We start from the raw sequence: 9,673 nt of genomic DNA, 5'->3' as shown, positions 1-9,673 counted from the left end.
GAAACAAAGACCTCCCTGTACCTAGGCATTTCGCTACCTGCAATAAGGGTAATCTAGACCCCTTCTCTTTTGTAGGTATAGAAAAACATAAGAGAAACTGGAGAGGCGGTAATGCAGAGATGGAACTCCTAAAAAAGGAGACCAAATGGATATTTGAGCTTAGGTCTTTACAACCCAATGGCCTTAATTTAGAATTTGAAATAGGGCGTTTTCTGAAAGAGTGAGTATAATTGTTCCATTTAGGTTTGTTCTCTTATGACTATTTAAGATAATGAGCAATTACAGAACTACTGTACGGTTATTCCGATTGGATATCTTTTTTTGCCATAACAGACATATCACATGCACATATATGTGTATTAGAAGTTACAACATAATGGTTTATATAACGTAACCAATAGAAGTCGGGTTAGACATTCTTTTACATTTCATTTCTATTGATATGCCCTTTAAATAACCTCAATTCATTTTTTTAAAAATTGATCCATTCATTTTTTACAAAAAAAAAAAAAAAATTTAAAACAAATTTTTTTTAAAAAATTTATTAATATTTATTTTAATTTTTTTTAAAAGGTTTTTAAAAGGTTTTAAAATTTTATTATTTCAAGAATTTATATATATATATATATATATATATATATATATATATATATATATATATATATATATATATATATATATATATATATATATATATACATATATATATATATACATACATATATATATATATACATACATATATATATATATATATATATATATATATATATATATATACACACATATACATATACATATACACACACATACACACACATACACATACAGGTGGCCCTCGTTTTACAACGGTTCAATTTACACCGTTTCAGAATAACAACCTTTTTTTCCAGTCATGTGACTGCTATTGAAAAGCATTGAGAAGCAGTGCATTTATTAAAATAGCCAGTAGGTGGAGCTGTCCGCTTGTGTTACAGCAAAGCAGGCTGAAATTGATCAGTTTAACCAGACCTGAGCCATTGAGCAGATTTCAAAGGAACACGATCTTCCTGTCTATAACTCAGTTATAGATTGAAATGCATAGAAAGAACTGTTTGCAGAAAAATGCAAGTGAAGTCTGTGTTGTGTGATTATTTTATTAGGTTTATAATGCTGTTTAGCAAATGTTTTTGTTTATTTAACTTAGTTAAATTATATATTCTGTGTTGTGTGATTATTTTATTAGGTTTATAATGCCGTCTAGGATTTAAAGTCTGCATTTCAAAGCTTTTAAAACAATATATTAGGTGTAACTTATGACAATTTTGAGAGGGGCCTGGAACCTATCACCATCACTTCCCATTGACTTACAATATAAACTGGGTTTCAATTTACAACGGTTTCGATATACAACCATTCCTTCTGGAACCTAATCCCGGTGTAAACTGAGGGCTACATATATATATTTTTTATATAAATTGTACATTTTATGTTGTATGATATTGGCTCTTAATGGTTGTTAACTGTGAGATATTAACCTATACAAATGCTATTTATTTTTAAATTATAAAATACCTGAGATAGAGAAGTATTAGAATGTGTCGCTGTATTTAATTTATCCCTCTAAGAGTTTGTTACGGCATAACACATTATTGCAAATTGTTTTAGTAGTTATATATTTGTAATGGCTTTCAGTTTTAATATTTCTGCAAGTACTGGGCTGTTTTTCGTATGTGGAATACGCCCCCTCTGCAGGGACCAATGAGATCAAGTGATCTTGTTTAAAAGTCCTTTCCATTCTACTATCTGGAGCTTGACAAAGGCCCTGAACGGGCTGAAACGCATTGCTCCGTCCACCAGCTGTTTTCCACGTGTTCCCTACCGGCTTCCGTTGTTTGTTGGATCCCCAGAGCTATTTGAAAAATCCGGTATCGATCTCAAAAGATAAAAGGCATTCCGGTACAACCACTGCTCACAGAGGGACTCAGCTTAAACTCCTTGCCGAATGGAAAGGGAAAATCTTCAGCAACAGAGAACCATTCCGGTGTAAGTAAGAGTGTACACCTTATATGTGGTTCTCTTTATGCTTTTCTGATCTGGGATAATTCTCATTTCAGCTTCTCCTGATTCCAAGGGAAACTTGCCGTTTTCTGGATTTCCAGTGACTGTAACCGGATCTTCCTGTTTTTAACCGCATTTGAATGTGAATGTATATATTATCATTGGATAATCTTTCGATGCTGCACATATAGCATTTAGTATGCCTGATCAATGTATTTTTTGCTGATTTTATGTGGATATTTTGTATATTCTGTATGGTTTTGCTAGACTGTTTAATAAATACACTTTTTTACCACATCTAGCATTTGTTTAGGCTATTAGTCACTATATCTCATTGAGTTACTATTATTGTCATATTCGAAACATATCTAATGATACATATTTGATACACTCTAATTTTAGCTATTCTAGCTGTGTCAACAGCACGATATCGTATTGAGTCAATATTTTAAGCTGTCGTAACAGCGCTGTGGGTTTAAGTATCCTTTTCCTTTTGATTGGGATCTTAATTATTGTTGTTAGACTGCTCAGAAAATCCGCCTCCCAGTTGTCCACTCCAGGAATGTGGATGGCAGACAATCGTGAACTTCAGCCAACTGAATAATCTGAGCCACCTCCTTCATGGCAAAGGACCTCCAAGGTCCTCCCTGGTGGTTGATGTAAGCCACTGAGGTGATGTTGTCCGAATGGAACCTTATAAACCAGGCTAAAAGACATTGAAGACCGCTCTCAATTCCAAGATGTTTATGGGGAGAGAAGACTCCTCCAGAGTCTATAGCCCTTAATAAGTCCCAGACTGCCCCCCAGCCTAGCAGGCTGGCGTCCGTGGTCATAATCACCCAGGGGGGTCTCCGGAAGCATATGCCGAGACAGATGATCCTGAGAAATCCACCACGAGAGAGTCTCTTGTCCACTGGCCCAGATCAATTCTCTGAGACAGATCCAAATGGTCTCTGTTCCATTGTCTGAGCATGCATAATTGTAGAGCTCTCCAATGGAAATCGAGCAAAGGGAATGATGTCCATGGAAGCGACCATCAGACCAATAACCTCCATGTATTGAGCCACTGATGACCGAACAGTAGAGAAATTTGTTGAGACACTTTAGGTATAAAAAGGGTCAAAAAGTTCCCTCTTTCTTGGGAACTACAAACAGATTTGCATAGAATCCTAGATCCTGTTCCCTTACTGGGACAGGAACAATCACTCCCAGAGAGGAAAGGTCCTGAACGCTGCTTAAAAATGCCTTTTTTACCTGATCCTCAGATCTTAAGAGGAGGAATCTGCCCCTGGGAGGACAAGTCTTGAAATCTATTTTGTAACCCTGAGATACTATGTCCACAGCCCAAGAGTCTTGGAAATCGTGTATCCAAGCTTGTCAAAACAAGGAAAGTCTGCCCCCCACTTAAGTCAATCCTGTACCAGGGGCAGACTCTACATGCTGATTTAGTCTCAGATGAAGGCTTATTTGATTGCTTCCCCTTATTCCAAGTCTGATTGGTTCTCCAAGAGGACTTTGACTGGCTTGGAAGAGGAAAACTTGACCCTTGAAGTTACGAAAGGAAAGAAAAATTAGAACTTTGACATCCTTTAGGTCTATTTTTCTTGTCTTGTGGTAGAAAGGACCCCTTTCCACCCATAATTTCAGAAATTATCTCCGCCAGACCTGGACCAAACAGGGTCTTACCCTTATAAGGTAGCGACAGGAGCTTGGACTTGGAGGTAACATCAGCTGACCAAGATTTAAGCCACAGAGCCCTGCGGGCTAGGACAGTGAAGACTTGGCTCCAAGTCTAATGACTTGCATGTTAGCATCAGAGATAAAGGAATTGGCCAGTTTAAGAGCCTTAATCCTATCTAGGATCTCCTCTAACCAAATATCCTCTAAAATCAATTTGGACAAAGCATCACACCAATAAGATGCTGCACTTTTTACTGTGACAATACAAACTGCAGGTTGCCATTGTAGACCTTGATGAACATACATTTTCTTTAAATAAGTTTCCAGCTATCCTCTATAGCAGTGATTTGCAACCTTTTTTTTGCCGTGGCACACTTTTTTACATTAAAAAATCCTGTGGCACACCACCATCCCAAAACTTTACAAAATCACACATTGTAGCCTAATACAGGGGATATATATATATATATACATACACACATATATACACACACTGTACTGTGCTGTCATGCCATGCCTCCTTCAAACTATACATGACATATTGACATTCATTCACAAACAATTATGATTGTCTGTGAATGAATGTCAATGTCATGGTTGTAAATGATGCCTGATGATCCTGTCACATACCTCCCAATATTTCAAAATTTGAAAGAGGGACAGCCCCGCACTGTTGTCAGTCTGCCGCGGCACACCTGAGGATCTTTCATGGCACACTGGTTGAAAAACACTGCTCTATAGGAATCGTGGTTCTCTTAGCCAGAGTAGAAATAGCCCCTTGTACCTTAGGCACAGTACACCATGAGTCCCGAATGAAGTCAGCAACAGGAAACATCTTTTTAAAGACAGGGGATGGGGGAAAAAGGAATCCCTGGCTTATCCCATTCCTGTGCAATGATCTCCGACACATGGTCTGAAACAGGGAACACTTCCACAGAGGAAGGAACATCATAGAATTTGTTAAGCTTACTAAATTTTTTATGGTTGACACCTCTACACCTTAGAAGCTGAGGTGCCCTACCGTAACCTGCACAAATTTAGGACTCTCCAATCGTCCAGACGATAACCGCACAGCCGCAACTGAAGAGAAACTCAAAGGAATGACGCCGCTCCACTCAAAGCGGAAGGTCACGTGAGTGGCATCAAAAGAAACATCGCGCAATTCTAATTTCAAGCCAATAACGGAAAGTAGCGTTTAAACATTCCAAAAAAAAAAAAAAAGACCTTTGCAATAGATACACATAGCCATAGGGTCATTAGCCATCCTATAAAACTAATGGAAGCTGTTAACCGCTAGTCTCCCGATTATTTTTTAAAGAAGTATCCACCAAGGAAACAATGGCTTACGCGTTTCGGCCACGCCTGGGCGTAATCATAGCCTGCTGGTTACCTGCTACCTGTGCTCATTAAAAATAGTAAAACAACTGCTTATTGGCTAATACAGAAAAGAAAAGAAAAAAAAAAAAAGACTCCTCTATGACTATACGTATCTATTTACACTTATTGAAAGCACATTGAGAACTGATAATATGTATGCTGAACAGATGTACCAGCCTCAAATATATATATATATATATATATATATATATATATATATATATATATATATATATATATATATATATATATATATATATATATATATATATATATATACATATACATACATACATACATACATACACACACACACACACACATACACACACTAAAATAAACAACAATACATTCACTATAACAACAAATCATATCATTAAATAAACATACACACATATCAATATAAATACATAATCGATTTTTGACATTGTCACAATTCTCCATTATATGTAATAATGATAATAAAGAGAGGGATAGACAAAAATTATGAAATCCATACCTGTATATACGATGTCACAATGATTTTTAAAAAAGGGGGTGGGGAAATAAACACCTGGGCATAATATTATTTACAATGATCATGTTATGTATATACGGTATAAAGTATTTTATTTATTTAAGGAAACAAACTAATAATTTATTCCCAGTAATTAATGAGATCATAGTCTGAATTAAAACCCTGGGGAAAGCGTGCGTTTAACTTAAAAATCCAAAACCTCTCACGTTTATTTAAGAATTTAAGTCTGTTACCGTCACCCTTTGGAGTAGACACCTTTTCTATAACACACCACTTGAATGGGAATAAATTATTAGTTTGTTTGCTTAAATACATAAAATACTTTATACTGCTGCCATGTTCAGGGAAACCCAGGTGCGCTTTCTCCATAGGGCATATCTCACCCCTAGACACTTGGCCAAATGGGTACCCTCACGCTCTAATGAATGTGCAAAATGTTCCTTGGAAGCTCCTACCCTCTTACATTATCTATGGGAATGTCCCGCAGTTAGACAATATTGGGGTAAAATCCAATACTGGATTAACCAAATCTTGCAGATAAGACTAACGCTCCAACCAGAAACTGTCATTTTTCTTCACTGGGCACACCAACACAGACAACAGGATGCGGTGCTGACGTTGGTACTGCTCATAGCCAGAAAATTTATTCTTAAAAGCTGGACGGTGAGCAAGGGTCCTTCTTTCCAAGGCTTCAGAAATTTACTCAGAACGCAAATATTCATTGAACAAATGGATGTCAGGATGGATGTCCAAAATAGGCTGGGCCTCTTCCTGCGCAAGTGGCGCAGGCTTATCTTAACTTTTGAACTAGAGATTCAGAGACTGATTCTAATACCATTTAAAGACTCAGCTGCTTTTATGGAAAGGGAATTGAGGGGTGAATGGGAACACTTATTCACAGAAACATTAGCCCTACAATGAGAATGCTTTCTTCCCCCCCTGCAGTGCCCCCCCCTCTCACCTCCTGTCCCTTCCACCCACCCCCCTTTTTTTTTTTTTTCTTTTTTTTTTACCACCACCGGGCCCACAAGCGGGCACACTCTGGATTTCCACTTAGGAATTCCTTAAGCTTTTAGTTCAATTTAGATGTTTAGATTAACTTAGTTAGGTTATAGGTTTTAGGTTGACATGTTAAAGTATTTGAAAATAAGGAGATTGGAGGCGAGTAAGCACATAGAAATGTCAGACACGTTATTTATCATATACGCATCATACATTTATGCAGCTAGATAAAGGCTAATAAGCTCAATTGTACGACCTGTTTTCTTATCAATCTGCTGTCTGGATGATCTGTGCATCTTTCACATCATTGATATGAGATTGTATACTTTGTCCTCTCATTGTATCTGCACTGCTCTTAAACTGACGATATGTGTATTGCTCCACTCTATTTCAATAAAAATGATATATGAAAAAAAGAGATGCTACTTGTTCAGAGCAGGCAAAGAGAATGACTGGGGGGCGGAGCCAGAGGGGGGACTATATGGACAGCTTTTGCTGTGTGCTCCCTTTGCCATTTCCTGTAGGGGAAGAGAATATTCCCACAAGTAAGGATGAAGCCGTGGACCGGACACACCAATGTAGGAGAAAAAATACTTTATACTGTATATACAGAACATGATCATTGTAAATAATATTATGCCCAGGTGTTTATTCTCCCCCCCCCCACCTTTTTAAAAAAAAATCATTGTGACATCATTGTATACACAGGTATTGATTTCATCATTTCGTCTATCCCTCTATCTTTATTATCATTATTACATATAATGGAGAATTGTGACAATGTCAAAAATCGATTATGTATTTATATTGATATATGTGTATGTTTATTTAATGATATAATAATTTGTTGTTATAATGAATTTATCATTTATTGTTATATATATATATATATATATATATATATATATACATACATACATACACACACACAGTATATATAAGGTCGGTACATCTATTCAGCATACATATCAGTTCTCAATGTGCTTTCAATAAGTGTAAATAGATATGTATAGTCAGAGAGGAGTGTTTTCTGTATTAGCCAATAAGCAGTGGTTTTACTATTTTTAAAGAGCACAAGTAGCATGTAACCAGCAGGCTATGATTACAGCCAGGTGTGGCCAAAACGCGTAAACCGGTTGCTTACATTCCTCTCCTTGAGATTGTCCCCCTAGGTTGTCTTTTTGACCGTTTTACTGGATATGTTACAATAAAAGTGAAGTTTTATTCTACATCAACATTGTTTCCTTGGTGGATACTTCTTTCTAAAATCTCCAGCTTTACCCATCTGACACCGAGAACTAACCGTGGATCTGCATGGGGTTTCTTTAGACACGTCTACTCTTCTTGTGATGCAACACGCTCTAGCTGCGGATGGTAGCGAGACAATACCGAGAGCCGTTTGTTTGTGCTCCCGATCGGCTCCAGTGTGTGGACGGAAATCGGCGACTGACTTGGATCAGGGTAAGAGGTACTTAATTAAATCCTCCCCGGTCTGAAGTGGCACTTTCAGCTATATATCTTGTTGTTACGTACTTTGCCACTACTATTTCTGTTTTTTTGGTATTACACTACCCTTTTAATCAGTTCAGGGCTCATTTTAACTCTTTGGTCTCATATATAACCGCTAGTCTCTTCACATACAAATAGTGCCTGCATACTGCCCCAAATAAATCCTCCCTAAAGGATTATAATGTCCCATAACAATTAATGCAGAATTAAATTATATAGTGCAAGTCTCCAGTACCTAGAAGACAAAGGCACTTGCCTGCAAATCTAGTTTACCACTTTCTAACTGCTGAAAATCCACCACTACTCTTACTCAAGAGATTGATGTGGACACAGCTAAACCCAAATCCTTGCTTTCAGAGAAAAGTACCCAAAAAAGGAATAAAATCTTCAGACACCAACTTCACGTCCTCTATTGACAGAGGCAAAGAGAATGACTTGGTGTTATGGGTAAGGGAAGTGACACAACAGCTTTGCTGAGGTGCTCTCTCTGCCTCCTCCTGCTGGCCAGAAGTGAACATTCCACTAGTAATTGAAATTACGTTGTGGACTCTCCATGTCTTAGGAAAGAAACTGAGCCGTCAGAGAGAAAGCGCATCGACACATAAAAACTTCCACTAGAATCCTCAAATTATGATGTGCCCTTAATGTCGCTTTCATCCTGCCGCCCCACTGGAAGCTACCAAGCAATAAATCAAAAAAAGCCCCCTCAGTCATGAGCAAAGTTCAACAATTTAGATAACAAGCCATGATCGGGAGGATTCTCCATGCAGACTTCGCAACAGTCCCAGCTATGACAGTAGAATCTTAATCCTGACAGGGACCTGTGACACAAGGAAAAAAGCGTAACTAACACTTTACATCCCACCGGAAGGATAGCATAAGTATACTGGAAGGAGGCATGGGAAACTTCCCTGCAACATCCAGATGCTAACATTCAACAAAACCCTTACTAAAAGAATTACATGGGCACTAACAGCTCCCTCTTGCAGGAAACAATCCATTAAGGAACAAAGAAATTAATCTTCAGCAGAGCACCCCTCTCTGCCATCCTCCTTGTAGACGAGGCAAATAATTACTGGGAGGGTAGGGGAAGTGGGAGGGATATTTAATGCTTTGATTGGTGTGTCATTGCCTCCTCCTGGTGGCCAGGTATTGTATCCCCATAGGTAATGAATGAATTGGTGGACTCTCCCTGCCATTAGAAAGAAATAATGGTTTTATGGTATTTGAGTCATGTTTTGATTTCTCAAACACATTTTATAAAGTAGAAGACATTATTATTAAAGGGACAGTAAACACCAGAATTTTTGTTGTTTAAAAAAAGGTAGATAATCCCTTTATTACCCATTCCCCAATTTTGCATAACCAACACAGTTATAATAATATACTTTTTACCTCTGTGATTACCTTGTATCTATGCCTCTGCAAACTGCCCCCTTATTTCAGTTCTTTTGACAGACATGCATTTTTAGCCAATCAGTGCTTGCTCTTAGGAGCTTCACGTGCCGGAGCTCAATGTTATCTATATGAAACACATGAACTACCGCC

At 37.6% G+C, this 9,673-nt stretch overlaps 1 long non-coding RNA gene across 1 annotated transcript in view; it reads right to left on the bottom strand.

The window, feature by feature from the left end:
• LOC128645932 (uncharacterized) overlaps positions 1 to 9,673 on the bottom strand; it is a 37,258-nt gene that overhangs the window by 12,594 nt on the left and 14,991 nt on the right. The gene's annotated exons all lie outside the window — the stretch shown is intronic.

The sequence above is a fragment of the Bombina bombina genome, chromosome 1, assembly GCF_027579735.1.
Source record: "Bombina bombina isolate aBomBom1 chromosome 1, aBomBom1.pri, whole genome shotgun sequence".
NCBI classification, from domain to species: Eukaryota; Metazoa; Chordata; class Amphibia; order Anura; family Bombinatoridae; genus Bombina; species Bombina bombina.
Note: the sequence above shows the minus strand (reverse complement) of the source record. Positions and strands in the feature narration are given on the sequence as shown.